The 20,142-nt window shown below is 33.9% G+C and overlaps 1 long non-coding RNA gene across 1 annotated transcript; it reads left to right on the forward strand.

Moving 5' to 3' along the window:
- The first annotated feature begins 2,535 nt into the window (after positions 1-2,535).
- Positions 2,536-4,912, forward strand: LOC126822524 (uncharacterized). The gene is made up of 6 exons (XR_007680855.2): positions 2,536-2,609; positions 2,891-2,923; positions 3,253-3,332; positions 3,760-3,867; positions 4,069-4,137; positions 4,417-4,912. It is a non-coding gene; the product is annotated as an uncharacterized LOC126822524 (long non-coding RNA).
- The last annotated feature ends 15,230 nt before the right edge of the window (positions 4,913-20,142 follow it).

A 20,142-nucleotide genomic window follows, 5' to 3' on the forward strand; every position in this document is an offset into this window, starting at 1 on the left:
TCATTATAAACTTTAAATTTAAATTACCATTACTTCATTTTGGATTAACCAATCTGAATATGTTTTCGACTACGCGTTTTCGGTATGAGTAAGCCTATTTTTGGTTATGCATGGCCTTAAACATAATACGGTTGTTCCTTTATGTATGTTATCCCTTTAGGTATGTATTCTTTTTGTATTTTGTAGAAAATACGCCAGTGGCTTCAGTTCAGCCAATTGAAATTAAAGGTAAGCTTGTAAACCATTTCACTATCTGTATGTTGTAAATATGGTATTGGTATTAATAGTAGATACCACACTGATCAACAGTTAATATTGGCTAGGCCGCTACAATCACTGAGAGAGATGACATCGGTGAGGGTTAATATTAACTTTTTTCTTCTGTAAATTAATTTCTAGAACATTTGTTTGAGGTATATATCTGGATAAAAAATATTTCCTTATGTAAACAATACAGGCGCTATCGAGCCATTTGATAGAGGCCTTTCGACGCGAGTTTTTAAACTTCATCCTCTGAGTTTTTTCATTGTTTTAGTTGTTGAACCAATATCGTAACGATCGAAATGGTTCTTAGCAATGATGATACTGTTATCATACTAGAGCCGTTACTTTGTATTTTAATGACCCTCTTACTGGTTTGTGAACAAGTAATAGCTTGTGATATTTGATATTTGTGGTGTTTTAGAACGTACAGGTCCTGCACAACAGATACCTAATAAATAAAGCTAATATTTGGACTTTATACGCTGTAATTATATTGGATATTTTCGTTTTCAGAGGAAAACTCGCCACCAAAAGAAGAAAATGTCGTTAAAAACAGCAATCCGTAAGATTTTTATAGTTATTATTACAGTTTTTTGGCATGGTTTAAATTGTGAATATTTTTACGTTTCTATCCCAGGCTCAGATAATGTTATTCTACCAGGCCGATTGAAAGACCCACAATCACGCACATAAAACAAAATGAATCTGTAATTAATTATGTAATCATTGGATTCATTCATTATTTACCTGTTTACTCATTTATGTATATGATTATTTACATTATGTAATCATTATATTTGTATTATGTAATGATTATACTTACATTATGTAAATATAGTAATCATTATATTTACATTATGGAATCATTATATTAATTATTATGTTTACATTGGGTAATCATTAGACTTATCCGTCTTCATTAGCACAGTCGAACCAGATCAGTAGGACGTTAAACCCCATTTCATTCAATTACACTTACACCGTTTTATATTTAGTAAAATGGGTGCTGTGGATGAGGCGCCTGTGGTATCGCCTGTCCTTTCAGAACATGGGGCAGATGACATTAAGACACAGTAAGTTATTTACATGTATCTGTATAATCACCAACATTTGTGGCTGTGTATTTATTAGGCTAATTAGTATTTAGTTAAGTTAAAGTATGTGTTAATTATCTCTCTCTATATATATGTTTGATTTATTTGTTGTGTGTAATTGTGTATGTATGATTTATCCATGTAATTATTCGACTTTCATGTTGTTTATCTATATAATCATCAGAGCGTCTATCTTATGTAATCCTAAGAATGATACATTATTTATCAATATAAGCATCAGGCTTCATTATATTTAATCGGGGAACCATTATATAGTTACGTGTTGTTTTATATTTAGTAAAGCGGGTTTGGTGGCCGAGGCGTCAGCGGCTTCATGGGCTTCACCGGTGTCAGAAAATGGTGAGGATGATGCTGACGTGTATATTCACCCGTAAGTTACATTCACGAAACTAAGCAGACGTGTCTCTATGTTTTATACTGTAATGAATATATTTTTTCAAATGATGATTCACACCCACCTAGTGAAATAGGCCTTAAATCGACAATACTTTCTATTCTCTTTATGTATATTTATGTCTGTACTTAAAAGAAATGTATAGCAACTACTTTTGCTTTTTTAAAGCCCCAACAGGCCAGATTTAACGTTATAAATAGAGAGCATATACATTCAAAAATAATTTTATGACATAAAACCCACTGTACTCCAAACATCAATAAAATCAACCAATTGTCGGGTTACATTGGTTTCTATTGATTTCACACATCGCTATCTTTACCTCTGTTAGTCTTAGATAAATAAAGTATTTGTATACAGACCAGTCCATTGTAAAAGTATTTTTATGGGTTTAATTAACTCAAAATAGTATATATCTTTCATAATGCATCTTTAATTACATAATAACAACAGTTTTTAACTCAAAATAGTATATCTTTCGCTTTTGAAATTTAGTGCTTTAATCACCGTAAAAGAAGCACCCGTAGTGGAGCCAAGAAAGACCCCGAAAAAACAGCACGAGGGTGTTATATTCTGGGAGGGTAAGACCAAATTTAATATTTTAATTATTTCGTTTTTAGAATTTATTAGTTCATGAAACTAATTATCATGTAATACATGCATTGTAAAAAAAATACATCCGAGAGTTTCAGATACCTGCATATAGCATTAAATCAGGGATTTTCTCTTTAGATACTATGATGTCATCTTCTTTTCAGATGGAAAGAAGCTGGCTGGTAGGACGGTTGAGAGGATTGAGAGGATTGCTGTTCTGGAACGGGAGGTGGCAGATCTTAGTATGTTCTCTTTTTTAAACTATACATATACCTTACTATATTTTGTATATCACTCAATTTACTTGTAACTGTATATTATGGACAAGTGGGTGGGTGTGTTATATATATACAATAAATAGTGACTCTACTTGTCTCTGAAATTATCTGGTGTCCCGTGCAGGCTTTAGATTCATATTTCTGTCTTTATGTTGTAATAATTGTCTTCACACGTTGGGTGTTTTGATTTAGATTCGTTAAGTTCATGATACAATTTGTTTCATTATATACTTCATGTTTTATAGCAACAGAATTTGAAAACAATGTCAAGGAAATAAGTAAGTGTATTATGGACTTATATAAATAGTTTATATTGTATTGTTAAATACTTCACAATGAATGTTTACAATAACTGTGACAAACTATCTTATTTATATTTTGATAAATTAATGGATCTGGGGCATATGTATTATGATAATAAGAATCTTTTTCAGTGAAAAGTCAGTACTTTTCTATATAAAAAATTGATTGATTTCCACCATTAATATCAATCGAATTGTTGTTTAACAAATATTCACCACGAGGGCTTTAACTACAACATGTAGATATAAGTTAATGCCGTTTTATAATATAGAATTTTTCATTTAATTGCTCCATATTTTCACAGATTACTTGGCTAGACAAATGGCTGCATTCCAACCAGAACAACTTCCGTCCAAACAAAAACACCACTCAGTTTCTGAAAAGGTAGATATCAATTCTGTTTTTAAATTATACCCTGAAGTTGAATTTAGACCGATTTAAAAGTATTTTTGTTTCTTTTATTTTCTTACCCCTGGCATTTTGTATCTGTTATATAAAATTAGATAAATCTACCATGAAAGAAAAAACAAATTAATATGGGCAATCTGTGTTATATTTGTGTCTGTGGTCTGGTGTGGATTTCCCACATTGTCCTTCCTTTCTTTAGTCTAAAAATATATTTCTTAAAATATACGTGCTACAATTACATAATAAGGAATCGTATATTCAACTAGATACAACAGATGTACAGAACATACACATTAGTTTATTTATTTCCGGTGTTAGAAGTAATATAATAATATACAGGATCTGTTTTATATATTAAATTTAAAATAAACAATAAATGACTGTAAGTTTATTTATTATTCAGGATCAACATTTTGAGGGCATTCTGTCTGAATTGCGGCCAGACAGCAAGGTGCCGATACAACCAACACCATTTGTCCCAGGCAACAAAATAAAGCATGCATGGGCCCAGGTAAAATCAACATCATTATTATTATTATCATATCAGACATAGGCTAGTTTATTGTAAAATTTGATATCATATTTACAAAATTAAGGGAATTTTACACTACATACATCGGATTATATTAATGATGTGGTATAAGTTCAAATTTTGGCCGCCATTGATAACTGTATTTCTTATCTTGTAAAACTATTTTATAAATAATTTCAGCCTGGGAAAAAGGGAGTTTTTCGTCGCAAAATTCCACTGCGGTTTGATTAGCTATAGTTTTCTGCGAAGGTAAGTTTTCTGCGATATAATATAGTTGAACAAATTAAGTGGTAAAGCATTTGCCCCCCATTAAAATGGTGTCTTCAGATTTTATAATTTATTTCTCGGAACGCTTATTAAACTTAAAATTTGTGTTATATATTTTCTTGTATTTCATTTTAATGACTATTAGTTTAACAAAATGTTTTTTTCCAATTTTTCGTCAGAAATTAAACATTTGTAATATTAAAGCATCCAGTTCACTGGTAATAGTAAACGTCTATTCATTGTGTTGTTTATCATTGCTAGAGGGAATTTGACCAATCAAATCGAAGACTCTACGCAGAAAATGCTCACCACCACGTTTCACAACTTCCACCCAATCTGTATAAAATTCTCGACCAATAAAATGGCGTAAATTCTTACTCTGCTTATCCTATTATCGGACTTTCATCAGACAGACAGTCAATATACAGGTTTGTAGAACCAGACCAGTATCCAAGCTGGTGGACGCAGACCAATTTATTAGTTGGTGGATGTAGACCGATATACAAGTTGGTGGATGTAGACCAATATACAAGTTGGTGGAAGTAGACCAATATATACAGGTTGGTGGAAGTAGACTAATATACAAGTTGGTAGAAATAGACCAATACACAAGTTGGTAGACGTGAACTAATATACAAGTTGGTGGATGTAGACCAATATACAAGTTGGTGGATGTAGACCAATATACAAGTTGGTGAACCAATATACAAGTTGGTGGATGTAGACCAATATACAAGTTGGTGGATGTAGACCAATAATAGACAAGTTGGTAGAAGTAGACCAATATACAAGTTGGTAGAAGTAGACCAATATACAAATTGTTTTACCATATTTTGAAATGAAAGTTATCTTAAATTATTTTATAAAGTATATAATCAAGAATAATACCATGAACACTTCAATCCGAAAATTGAATAGTAAATAATTGTATACTAGACAGTATATTATCACAAAGAATATTGTAAATATTGCACACAATTCTGTTTTGTTTGTACATGTATCTGGTCCTATTAATAAATAATAACAAAAAGTATGTCTTCTTATTTCACTAGATGATCATAGTAGAGAGTTTCTCTCCGTTCACGGTGTTTAAAATTATTTTATAAAGATTAAATTGATGTTGATTGTCGGGTAGTTCCCGTATATGGCGGTCTTTTCATTTCATTAAATCCATAATACGTACGAATGTGGGGCGGGGCGGGGCGCGGGGCGGTTGGTGGTGGTGGTGGGGGGGGGGACCAGTTTCAACATATGAAAGAAATATCCTTGGATCATACCTGAGCAGGGGGGGGGGGGGGGGTAGTATCCGCTCCGTCACTGCAGATTTGGATGGGCTGTAAAAACGAACTAATAAATATCTTTATTCTGCAAGTTTATCATTAAATAATGCACAAAATTATACACCTTAAAACATCGGTTGAGACATGCTCGCCTGGATTATCTCGAGCGCTCGACTTAGTATCTCAAGCGCTCGACTTAGTATCTCAAGCGGTAGATTTTTGCCTTTCCGAGCATGTAAAGGGAAAATAAAGTTAAATGTTAAATTTTACAATTACTATGTCACCCGAACATTGTAAATACTAAGTGTGTCTGAGAATGTTTTAGATTAAATTATGCGTTTCACAGTCTGATATACCTCTATATAATTGATTAGTTTATTATCAATTAGTCGATTAAACAATTGACTCAGTTTGAACAGATTCATCACTGCCTACACGAATATGACAATTCATCACGTAAACCTGAAGTAGTGTTATTTTATAACCAAACTAGGCATAGTGTGGATAATGTGGATGAATTAATTGGCAATTATTCTTGTAAAAGAAAGATACAGCTAGCCCAAGATCTCTCCCCCCGGTTCTAGAAAATTTTGAAATTTGTCAATTCCGAGAACGCTGTTTAGAGCGCCTCTAGCATTCCAAATTCCAACATAAAACCCTTTGAAATACATGATAATGAAAGAGATAAAAGCCTGATTATTCAAAAATGAATAGACTAGTAAAAAGGTTGAAAACTTTCATCATGAGAGCATGGGTATATATACATGTATACCCCGAAAAGGGGCAGGGTACTATTTGTATACCCTGGTACCCGGGTTCCGGCGCCCCTGGGCTAGCCAAGGATGGTCTTTTATTAATTGGATGTTGCAGGCGTTAAAGCATACATGTATATTATTTGAATCAACTGGTACGTTAAAAACAGATTGATAAATTCAAGAGCGTTACAGAGAAGTTATCTCACTCAGAGCCGGATTTTGATGCTCTATTTCTCAGCTTATCAAGCCTGTGGTTAAAATCGGGCACTGGTCTCGCTGCTATTGGATATGGTATTTCTTTCATGCCCAACAGAAATAAAGAACAACCAACTCTTAAGAAAAAAGATGTTACATTAATCCAAGGACAGCTGACAAAAAGACTAAATGTGCAGTTATGTGTTTTAGATTTGTACGTTTGAGGAACAATATGTAACGATATTGATTTGTGAGGTATGAACTGAACATACCAAACACTAAATAAGAAATTCTCTCTGGTAATTGTTTAATTTGTGTTGATATTGCATGATATTTTAAATATTGAAAAAAAAAATGTAAATTTTCCAGAAATAAATAAATATGATCAATAAGTATTATTTCTGTATCAACCGATTACTACAAGAATAATAAGAACAGATCTGAAAGACTAATTTTAATTGTCACCTCATGACCAAAAGTACGAAAACCATACACATTAATCTTTTTTTTTATTTATTTAAATAAGCATGAAACTATTTTACTTTTTTTTCTGGGGATGGAAGAGGTGGAAGTTGTTAAAGTGAATATTCGTTCCGCCGCCTTAGCAAATCATTGACGAACTTTGAGCTTTACATGTAGAAAATAATGGGGAAATAACTAGAACGTACTTGAATTTAAAAAAATCTAGGATGTGACTTGTTAGTTTGTATTGTAGGTAGGCTATATTATAAAACTATAACGTCCGGATAATTTAGTAACTATAGCATGAGCGGAGTTTGCACTAATAACAGTATAATATTTCATTCCGCGATGATCAAAGCCAATGTATCGATTATTTTTGTAATCATATTTTCAATTTATTTTATATTTCAAGTAGAATCAACTAAAGGTTACCTACAAAATGTCTCGTTCAGAATGATTCCGTAAATAGCCGAAATATCCCGAATTGACGGGATATTGTCCATTGTGACGTTACTCGTTAATCATAGCGACGTTATCTTTAAAGGCGAAAGCAGTCATTGCATGCTATTAAAATAACACGCATTTACTAGTATTTACTAGACCAAGTAATATATTATACTACAACTAAGTAAGTATTTGTAGAAATAGATGACACAGTTGTAAGTAGAATTATAATTACTATTATTTACTATATAAAGTCTGGAAAGAAAAACAAATATATTCGCGGGTGGAAGTACACTACCGGCGTATACTGCGCATTATTTTCGCAAACATGTAATTATTTATGATATGAAATTGCGTCTGCTATTAATAAAAACAGAACTTCTGGAATAGATTTCTTAATATAAAATTTAGGTATTGGTTTATGCTGAATTGAGTTATTAGTCTTGTTTTTGGGACAGTCTTTTTTTCTTTCTCTTAATTCGGGAACAATATTTATCAGATGTGATAATATAAATTTAAATATTGTATATCGCTTCAGTAAGCTTATATCTTACCTCTAAATTAAAATAATTATGTAAAATACATTATGTTGTTTTTAAAACAACAACAGCTATAATTATCTATCTATATCAATTTATCTATAATTTATCTATAGTTTTGGATCTCTATATCAATTTATTATTATAGACCTACTATTAAAGGCATATTTGGTCTATCCAAGGATTAATTATTATTGTCTCAACAAAAACAAACAAAAAAGATAAAAAAAATACTTAAAAAAAAACACTCAAACCGTAACAAATAAAATGTAGCCGCGCGATTACCTATTTATAAAGATTTCGTGTGCCACAAGTTGGGAGTAATAAATTCTTAAAGTCTGTAGTTACTTTTGCCAAGCCAGGTGAGCAAATGGTATTGCCCTACTCTTGCAGCTATTACTCAACCTAACACTGTATAAACGATATCCAACGTGTATAAAATATACAATGGATCGTATATTAATTTTAATGATTCTTAATTTCAGTACATCTATCATTAATTATGGCAAGAGGCAGAAATGGTAAAGCACGTGGAAGTAATGGCACCACCATTGTAAGTGTATTATACGAATTGTTAAAATAAAATTATCACGACCTGGTGATATAATTGCTTGTTCAAAGTTTATTATTAAGATACTATAGATACCCGATTTCGCCCGGGGCCCAAACTGAACCGAATCATGGCTAAAACATTCGCGGGGCCAAGCTGGTTAATTTAATACCACATATTATGTGGGTGGATTGCGGCGACGAAGAGTGATTGGTGAACATTCACATAATCAACACTCTATAGATTGTCCAGACCGTAATAGACAATATACATCTGCTAACGCCCATAACTCCGCTCAGAATAAAGTAATTTGACTGACATTTTCAATATATTCTTCTTTCATTGTCTATTTTAGAACTATTATAAACTGTCACTTTAAAATTTGGCAAGGCCAAGGTGTATAAAATCGTACCATCTTCATCTTCCCACACAAAGCAGCTTAGTTTCATATCTTTAACATTTTGCATCTTATTTTTGATATCGTGGCGGTTTTTAAATTTCCGAACATGGAGATACATTAGATTTTTCAATTAAAAATATTTCTTTTACCAACAGTGCTGTGGCATATTTTCTTCATGCTGTCTTAAACCGCAAACGACAGACGACCATGACGAAGAAGAAAGCTATGGCAGTAGGCCCGTGACCAGGGAGGAGACACCAGCTCCCATTACAATACGGGAAAGGATTAGGCGATTGGTAAGTAGGATTAGGCGATTGGTAAATTTACTTATTATCTTTACGAGAATGATAAATTACCAGATTATCAGATTAAAGTGGCAACCTTTCTGGAATTACATTATTTAATTATGTACACAATTTACACCAAATTCGCCGTTCAATGCCCAAGTTGCTAAAGGAAAGAAGATGTATTTTTTTATTTTAGTTTTTCTATAGAACTGGTAGGGGTCACGTAATCAATGTCAGATCAGCTGAACCATCACGACCCTCTACAGGTAATTGTATTGTTCATTGTACCAATTGACTGAAAACAAATCATAAAAAATATATTATGTTGCAAGTCGCGTAGTCTTCTGGATGAAATGGTAACATAGATATCATTAAATATTAAAATCGGGACCCTATGTTACATACACAATTAGACCTAGTTATGCTTCAAAATCTCTCTAACGCTGATCGCAGCCACATTGCACATGCAGTGAACGTCCAAGTATTTCAGGTCAGTAATATGATCATATTCTGTAAACTCTCCGTCACATCAGATAGCGACATGAAATCATTATAAACTTTAAATTTAAATGACCATTACTTCATTTTGGATTAACCAATCTGAATATGTTTTCGACTACGCGTTTTCAGTATGAGTAAGCCTACGTTTGGTTATGTATGGTCTTAAACATTATACGTGTTGTTCCTTTATGTATGTTATCCCTTTAGGTATGTTGTCCCTTTAAATTACTCTCTTCATATTCTTTTTGTATTTTGTAGAAAATAACCCAGTGGCTTCAGTTCAGCCAATTGAAATTAAAGGTAAGCTTGTAAAACATTTCACTATCTGTATGTTGTTAATATGGTATCTGTATATTAATAGTAGATACCACACTGATCAACAGTTAATATTGGTGTTTTAGAAAGGGTAGAACGTACAGGTCCTGCACAACAGATACCTAATAAATAAAGATTATATTTGGACTTTATACGTAGTTATTATATTGGATATTTTCGTTTTTAGAGGAAAACTCGTCACCAAAAGAAGAAAATGTCGTTAAAAACAGCAATCCGTAAGATTTTTATAGTTATTATTACAGTTTTTTGGCATGGTTTAAATTGTGAATATTTTTACGTTTCTATCCCAGGCTCAGATAATATTATTCTAACAGGCCGATTAAAAGACCCACAATCACGCACATAAAACAAAATGAATCTGTAATTAATTATGTAATCATTGAATTTATTCATTATTTACCTGTTTACTCATTTATGTATATGATTATTTACATTATGTAATCATTATATTTGTATTATGTAATGTTTATACTTACATTATATTTGCGTTATGTAATCATCATATTTACATTATAAATATGTTTACGTTATGTTAACCATTATGTTAACATTATGTTAATCATTATGTTTACATTGTGTAATCATTACACTTATCCGTCTTCATTAGCACAGTCGCACCAGAACAGTAAGACGTTAAACCCCATTTCATTCAATTACACTTACCCCTTTTTATATTTAGTAAAATGGATTTTGTGGATGAGGCACCTGTGGTATCGCCTGTCATTTCAGAACATGGGGCAGATGACATTAAGACACAGTAAGTTATTTACATGTATCTGTATAATCACCAACATTTGTGGCTGTATATTTATTAGGCTAATTAGTATTTAGTTAAGTTAAAGTATGTATTAATTATCTCTCTCTATATATATGTTTGATTTATTTGTTGTGTGTAATTGTGTATGTATGATTTATCCATGTAATTATTCGACTTTCATGTTGTTTATCTATATAATCATCAGAGCGTCTATCTTATGTAATCCTAAGAATAATACATTATTTATCAAAGTAAGCATTATACTTATTCATAAAGTCATTATATTTAATCGGGAAACCATTATATAGTTATGTGTTGTTTTATATTTAGTAAAGCCGGTTTGGTGGCCGAGGCGTCAGCGGCTTCATGGGCTTCACCGGTGTCAGAAAATGGTGTGGATGATCCTGACGTGTATATTCACCCGTAAGTTACATTCACGAAACTAAACAGATGTGTCTATATGTTTTATACTGTAATGAATATTTTTTTCAAATGATGATTCACGCCCACCTAGTGAAATAAGTTTTAAATCGACAATACTTTCTATTCTCTTTATGTATATTTATGTCTGTACTTAAAAGAAATGTATACCAATTACTTTTGCTTTTTTAAAGCCCCAACAGGCCAGAATAAACGTTATAAACAGAGAGCATATACAACCAAAAATAATTTTATGACATAAAACCCACTGTACTCCAAACATTAATGAAATAAACCAATTGTCGGGTTACATTGGTTTCTATTGATTTCACATCGCTATCATTACCTCTGTTAGTCTTAGATAAATAAAGTATTTGTATACAGACCAGTCCATTGTAAAAGTATTTTTATGGGCTCAGTTAACTCAAAATAGTATATATCTTTCATAATACATCTTTAATTATATAATAACAACAGTTTTTAACTCAAAATAGTATATATCTTTCATAATGCATCTTTAATTATATTATAACAACAGTTTTTAACTCAAAATAGTATATCTTTCGCTTTTGAAATTTAGTGCTTTAATCACCGTAAAAGAAGCACCCGTAGTGGAGCCAAGAAAGACCCCGAAAAAACAACACGAGGGTGTTATATTCTGGGAGAGTAAGATCAAATTTAATATTATAATTATTTAATTTTTAGAATTTATTAGTTCATGAAACTAATTATCATGTAATCCATGCATTGTAAAAAAAAAACATCCGAGAGTTTCCGATACCTGCATATAGCATTACGTTAATAAGACCAAGAGTATGTCAATCAGGGATTTTCTCTTTAGATACTATGATCTCATCTTCTTTTCAGATGGAAAGAAGCTGGCTGGTAGGACGGTTGAGAGGATTGAGAGGATGGCTGTTCTGGAACGGGAGGTGGCAGATCTTAGTATGTTCTCTTTTTTAAACTATACATATATCTTACTATATTTTGTATATAATTCAATTTACTTGTAACTGTATATTATGGACTAGTGGGTGGGTGTGTTATATATACAATAAATAGTGACTCTACTTGTCTCTGAAATAATCTGGTGTCTCGTGCAGGCTTTAGATTCACATTTCTGTCTTTATGTTGTAATAATTGTCTTCACACGTTGGGTGTTTTGATTTAGATTCGTTAAGTTCATGATACAATTTGTTTCATCATATACTTCATGTTTTATAGCAACAGAATTTGAAAACAATGTCAAGGGAATAAGTAAGTGTATTATGGACTTATATAAATAGTTTATATTGTATTGTTAAACACTTCACAATGAATGTTTACAATAACTGTGACAAACTATCTTATTTATATTTTGATAAATTAATGGATCTGGGGCATATGTATTATGATAATAAGAATCTTTTTCAGTGAAAAGTCAGTACTTTGTATTCGATTTACAGATTTCTATCATTCCATCGAATTCTATATCAAAAATTGATTGATTTCCATCATTAATATCAATCGATTTGTTGTTTAACAAATATTCACCACGAGGGCTTTAACTTCAATATGTAGATATAAGTTAATGCCGTTTTATAATATAGAATTTTTCATTTAATTGCTCCATATTTTCACAGATAACTTGGCTAGACAAATGGCTGCATCCCAATCAGAACAACTTCCGTCGAAACAAAAACACCACCCAGTTTCTGAAAAGGTAGATATCAATTCTGTTTTAAAAATATACCCTGAAGTTGAATTTAGACCGATTTAAAAGTATTTTTGTTTCTTTTATTTTCTTACCCCTGACATTTTGTATCTGTTATAAAATTAGATAAATCTACCATGAAAGAAAAAACAAAATTAATATAGGCAATCTGTGTTATATTGGTGTCTGTGGTCTGGTGTGGGTTTCCCGCATTGTCCTTCCTTTCTTTAGTCTAAAAATATATTTCTTAAAATATACGTGCTACAATTACATAATAAGGAATCGTATATTCTACTAGATACAACAGATGTACAGAACGTACACATTAGTTTATTTATTTCCGGTGTTAGAAGTAATATAATAATATACGGGATCTGTTTTATATATTAAATTTAAAATAAACAATAAATCATTAAATGACTGTAAGTTTATTTATTATTCAGTTTCAACATTTTGAGGGCATTCTGTCTGAATTGCGGCCAGACAGCAAGTTGCCGATACAACCAACACCGTTTGTCCCAGACAACAAAATAAAGCATGCATGGGCCCAGGTAAAATCAACATCATTATTATTATTATCATACCACATCAGACATAGGCTAGTTTATTGTAAAGTTTCATATCATATTTTCAAAATGTTAAAAAAATAAATTTAATTTGCCTTATTTAAGGGAATTTTACATCGGATTATATTAATGATGTGGTATAAGTTCATATATAACTGTATTTCTCATCTTGTAAAACTATTTTATAAATAATTTCAGCCTGGGAAAAAGGGTGTTTTCCGTCGCAAAATTCCACTGCGGTTTGATTAGGGAAAGTTTTCTGCGAAGGTAAGTTTTCTGCGATATAATATAGTTGAAAAAATGAAATGGTAAAGCAGTTGAACGCCATTAAAGTGGTGTCTTCAGATTCTATAATTTATTTCCCGACACGCTTATTAAACTTAAAATTTGTTTTATATATTTTCTTGTATTTCATTTAATTTAATTTTCAAAGCTGTTTTTTTTCCCAATTTTTCGTCTGAAATTAGACATTTGTAAAATTAAAGCATCCAGTTCACTGGTTAGTAAACGTCTATTCATTGTGTTGTTTATCATTGCTAGAGAGAATTCGACCAATCAAATCGAAGACTCTACGCAGAAAATGCTCACCACCACGCTTTACCACTTCCACCCAATTTGTATAAAGGCCTCGACCAAGTTGGTAGACGCAGGCCAATATACAAGTTAGTGGATTTACACCGATATACAAGTTGGTGGAAGTAGGCCATTATACAGGTTGGTAGAAGTAAACCAATATATACAGTTTGGTGGAAGTAGACCAATATACAAGTTAGTAGACATATACCAATATACAAGTTGGTGGAAATAGACCAATGTACAAGTTGGTGGATGTAGACCAATATACCAGTTGGTGGAAGTAGACCAATGTACAAGTTGGTAGAAGTAGACCAATACACAAGTTGGTAGACGTGAACTAATATACAAGTTAGGGAAAATAGACTGATATAGGCCTACACGTTTGTAGAACTAGGCCAATCTACAAGTTGGTAAAAGTAAAGCAGTATACAAGTTGGTGGAAGTAGACCAATGGACAAGTTGGTAAAAGTAGACCAATAAGCAAGTTATTATAATTATATACAGGTTGGCGAAAGTAGTTCAATATACAAGTTGGTAGACGTAGACCAATATACAAGTTGGTGGATGTAGAAGTAGACCGTTATACAAGTTGGTAGAAGTAGGCCAATATACAAGTTGGTGGAAATAGACCAATGTACAAGTTGGTGGAAGTAGACCAATGTACAAGTTGGTGGATGTAGACCAATATACAAGTTGGTGGAAGTAGACCAATATACAAGTTAGTGGAAGTAGACCAATATACAAGTTGGTGAAAGTAGTCCGGTGTACAAGATGGTGGAATAGACCAATATACACGTTAGTGGAAGCAGCCCAATATACTAGTCGATGGAACTAGTCCAAATAGACAATCAGTAGAAATGTACCAAATACACAATCTGGTGGAAATTAGCCAGTAAATAGGTTAGTAGAACTAATCCAATATACAGTCGGTAGAAATATACAAAGTGTACAATTTTATGGAACTAAGCCAGTATATAGGTTGGTGAGCCTAGTCCATTATACACGTTGGTGGAACTAGTCTAATACAAGTTGGGAGAAGTAGACCAATACAGGTTGGTGGAAGTAGACCAATATACAAATTGGTGGAACTAGATCAATATACAAGTTGGTTGAAGCAGGACAATATACCAATTAAATCTAGGTAATTCAAGATTTTTGATATATAAAATATTACTTTAATTGTTTTGTGTATTTATTACTTTACCACGCTAGCAAGAATTTTTACATCGACCATCAAGATCGGTACTGGCGGCCGCTTCACCCATCTAAGGTTTCAGCGCTGACCGCTGGGACTCTCTCCCTCGCATCCCGGAAAGGAAATGAAATAGGATTAACGTCTTACTGTTCGGCTCCAACTGGGCTAATGAAGACGGGCATACGCCATACGGGTCTTCTGTACTGCTCCGCTGACATATTATGGGAAGCACGCCAGGAAATCCAGATGAACTTTCGCGGCCAACGAAGGGATCAAACACGGGACCTCTATGTTTTACTCACTGATCAGCTTTAGCTCCCTACTTGTCTCGGTTTCAGTAGGCCATCCATTGCTCACCAATATGTTTTTGAACTACAGGTTTCTCTTATCTGTCAATTTTATGATTTGTTAATTTTAGGTCTAAAAGAGGATGTCTATGTATCTAAGATTTATGAATGTATTTGAAAGCGAAGAAACGATGGAAGACTTTATCCAATGTTATTGAAATATATATTGTCACATTAGACTGGTGTTTTACCATATTTTGAAATGAAAGTTATCTTAACTTATTTTAAAGTATATATACAAGAATAATACCATGAATACTTCAGGGCGAGATGTCCATTCAATCCGAAAATTGAATAGTAAATAAATGTATACAAGACAGTATATTATCACAAAGACTGTTGTAAATATTGCACACAATTCAGTTTTGTTTGTACATATTTCTGGTCCTATTAATAAATAATAACAAAAAGTATGTCTTCTTATTTCACCAGATGATCGTAGTTTATAGTTTCTCTCCGTTCACAGTTTTTGAAATTATTTTATATAGATTAAATTGATGTTGATTGACGGGAAGTGAAGTTCTCGTATATTCCGATCATTAAATCCATAATACGTACGAATATGGAGTGGGGCGGGCGGTTGGTGGTGGGGGGGGGATGAATGTAGAAGCGCGGCACGATTGCGCCACTTGCACCAGGGTAAATTAGGCAATGACGGGTTTCAACATGGATGGCGTCATAACTTCATTTGCGTAAGATAATTTTAGTACTGCTCGTTAGAGACAATGGCATTTAACGTCTTACTTTTCTGCACAACTGGATCGAATGAAGACGACCATACGTCAGAAGGCTATGGGGGAATTTTGCCAACTTCCGGGGTATTTTTATGACGTGCTATCAATGGTATCCAGCGGACCAAATCTGATAGTCCCATGTTCGATCCCCAGGTTTTCCGGCGTGGTTCCCCCCTTGTCAGTGGTGCAGGATGGGGAGTCTGACAAGCGACAACGTATAATCTGTTTGATGGGACTAAAAACTGAGGTCCCGTGTACACATGGGCGTGCAAATAAGAGAACCCTTGGCAGTTTTAATTCAGAATTACTGACCACCAAGCTTCCATCAACTGGACTGTCTCCATACTTTTCCACTACCTTTGACAAATCAGTGCCATCGCATGTATCTAATCTTGCTATTTTGATTCTTTTGATAGTCCATGGAAAGACGTAAGCTATACCTATGGACGCCTTCCAGTCTACATATATGAAGATTCACAGTTATATGGAGGAAAAGCTGCTGATCTTGCAGACCAGGTCATTAAGGCTTTGCTGACAAACGCGAAACTGCCCAGTAAACTATTATCATCATTGCTAGCCCGTCATGCGGAGGGCCAATATCAAGCCAAACAATTTCATTAAAGATTTCTGTCTATTACCGACACACCTAACGATGTTGATAGCCCTGCCAGTTGTACCAGATATATCTGAACGAGACACCTTTTTATACGCCCAAATGTTCATGTGGACGTATATTGTCGTCGCTCCCGTCGCACCTATGTATCACGGTGTACCCCAAAGATCAATGTTGGGACACATATTATTTAATATTTTTATAAATGATTTCCTTTATACCTAAACTGGGGTTTAACGTCCACTCGACACAAACTAGGTCATTTCGGGACTAACGCATGGTTCAATTTTACTTCAACAATTTGCTTGCGCGTAGGGGTCTTTAACGGTGGGAGGAAACCGGGGAACCCAGAGAAAACCACGAGGTTAGACAGGCGAGTGAGGTGACCCTACTCCTTGTCAGTACAACCGCGGATTTGAAACCACGCCTGTTGAGACAATGACAGACCTTATGATACAGCGCAGCGCGCACGTGCTAACCATTCGGCCATCCAACCCCCGGATGACACAAGAGTCTACACCTCTGGGTCTACTGTCAAAGGATTAGAACATAAACTTCACCTTGATGCCAATATAGTATTAGTCGGGTGTTATAAAAAACATATGAGACTAAATATGCTTAACAGCACCCCCCCCCCCCCCAAAAAAAAAAAAACAAAAAAAAACGTCAGTACGATTTCAAAATCAGAGAGGCACTTTAATCAAATCATTCTGGAAAACGACTAACTAAATGGATCAAAGCAATTTTTTGTGAACAGTATATATGTTGACACATTAGTGATTAATTCTTCATCACAATTCCAAGACATTACGAGAAGGTTAAGAGTCTGTTCAGTCTATACATCAGTATCTGGTGTATCCACCGCGAGTGTCAATAATAACAGCAGCGCAGAGTCTGTACATGGAGTGGAGCCACGCTAGCCTGGCGCAATCCACCAGCTGTGTTTGGTCTCGGTAGGACATTATTAAGTCTTCTCTAAATTTCATCCCACAGATGTCCAATAGGGTTTAATTCCGGACTGAGGGCTGGCCAGTGCATAACGTTGACACCGTTAATTCTGTTGTAGAAAGTCCCAAGTAACTCTGGCGGTGTGGGCACGGGTGTTGTCATGCTGGAAAACGTTGTTTCGATGACGTGCGAAATGTGGTATGGCGTGGGGCTTGATCGATGTGTTATTTTACAAATGTTGATGTTCAAATTTAGGGCGCCCTTCAAAAGTTGTAGTTACCCTAGCCATGTATGAACATATTTTTTTTATTTCTTTCAGACCCCCCTAACCCCCCTGTACACACCCCCTGAAGATAGTAGGGGTTAAACTGAGGGTGATAATTTAGATTTCATTAAAAATCTTCAATATTTTTCCCTGTATAAACCTCATCTTAACAATATGTTTGGGTTTTCGGGGTCGCTGAGTTCATTGGTCATGTTAAATTTAAGATTTGAAAATCCAAAATGGCGGAAATCAAAGATGGCGGTAATATTTCCACAAATTCCATACGTGTCGATATTTTCTCAGTGTTTAACGACCTATCTAACATTTTACCGTTACATTTTCTTGTCTATAAAACTGTTTATGTATACTTATCTACATACTCACCTATATTTGTCTATATTCTCACCTATGTTTGTCTATATTCCCACATATTTGTTCTTATTGTGTGCTTGCAGACTAAGGTAATATCGTAAGGACCTCGCTAAAACCAAAAGAAACCCGCTCTTATATACAGTTAGGGGAGGAATTGTATATAAAAACAGCTGGATTTGCCAGTGGACTCTTACCTTTCAAAAAACATATCATAACTAATATATGATGTATCTGATGAGATCAACTAGGGCTGGTCAAAGTGGACGTTCTAGTTTTGGCATATGTGCTTCCAGAATACTGGTTATTTTGCAACGTATAGTATATACTATCATTACCAAACATATCAAAAAGAATATACTAACTCTCTACACAAGATTCCAAAATCTCTTTAAAACGAGCCAGGCAAGGAAAAATGAAAAATATAGAGAGAATGTTAGTTTAATGTTAAGTGTTAAATGACAAATATTTTGTTTGAAATTTTTTTTTTTGACGTGTCTACATTTTACATTTCTCTCATTACATTTTACATTTGCGCTCTGCCACATCCCATTTGTCCTTCACGCTTTCTACATAGCATATTTCGCACAGCATCAACTTCAATATGCAAATGTAGGATATCACGTGACTTTTTAACATATACGGAAAACCGGCACACTATAAGGATATTCAAAAAAAGTATTTTGCCACAAAACATTTGTCATTTAACACTTAACATTTGACGTTTTACATTTAACTCTTGCCTTTAGGGTCATTTTGACTTTATCATTATCGGTATTAGAATTTTGTACATTGTACTCTTTACATATAATCAATGAAAACGACATTGTAGCAGAGCATTTAATATTGGCAGTCTTAAGTTTTGTACATTATATGTTTGAAGAACAATAAAAGTATTATATGAAGACCCGATTCAAAGACCCTAAAAGTGTAACATCCCTCCAAGATGTTGAAGAAGAAAAAAACAAACTACCATGGCTAAAAATAAATCTGAAGGGTAATCTAAAGAAAAAAAGCAAGATACTATAAAGAAGCTACGAAAACCGGAAACTGGGATAAGTTCAGAAACTTCCAGGTGAATGTAAATGGAACCTATGTCAAATCGAAAAGGCAGGACAATGTTGGCGTTTCTCCCTTGAAGGAGACTGGAATCCTATCCACTGACTCCAAAGACAAAGCAGATACCTTAGTCCAACAGTTTGAACCGGTTTTCAGCAAGACTACAGGGAAAGCTCCCAACGATAAACTGAAATACCAAAATAAACACATTCCCGAGGTTGAAGAAACGCAAATATAAGCCAAATACTTAAGAAGGGGGTAGGCACATCACATAGAATTACACACCTGTGTCGTTGACAACTGTTTTATGCAAGATCCTAGAGCATATTATTTGCGGACATCTGCTGAAGCACACTGAACAATACAATATCCTCACGAATCTAAATACAACTACTTGTAACAATGGAATCTACAATCCCGTGATAAGAAAGTACAAATGGATATTGCTATACTAGATTTTTCTCGTGCCTTTGACACGGTTCCACACGACAAACCCCTCCAGAAAATTATGGCGTAAGGGGTCTTCTAGTGGCATGCTTGAAAATTCAGCGCCCCACAAGGTACAGTCCTGGGTCCGTTAATGTTTTTATGCCACATAAACGAATTACCAGACACTGTGAGGTCTTAAGTCCGCCTTTTCGCCGATGATTGTTTACTCTACCGAGAAATCTAATTTAGTTATGACCACAACCTACT

Source organism: Patella vulgata, chromosome 5, assembly GCF_932274485.2.
Source record: "Patella vulgata chromosome 5, xgPatVulg1.2, whole genome shotgun sequence".
NCBI classification, from domain to species: Eukaryota; Metazoa; Mollusca; class Gastropoda; family Patellidae; genus Patella; species Patella vulgata.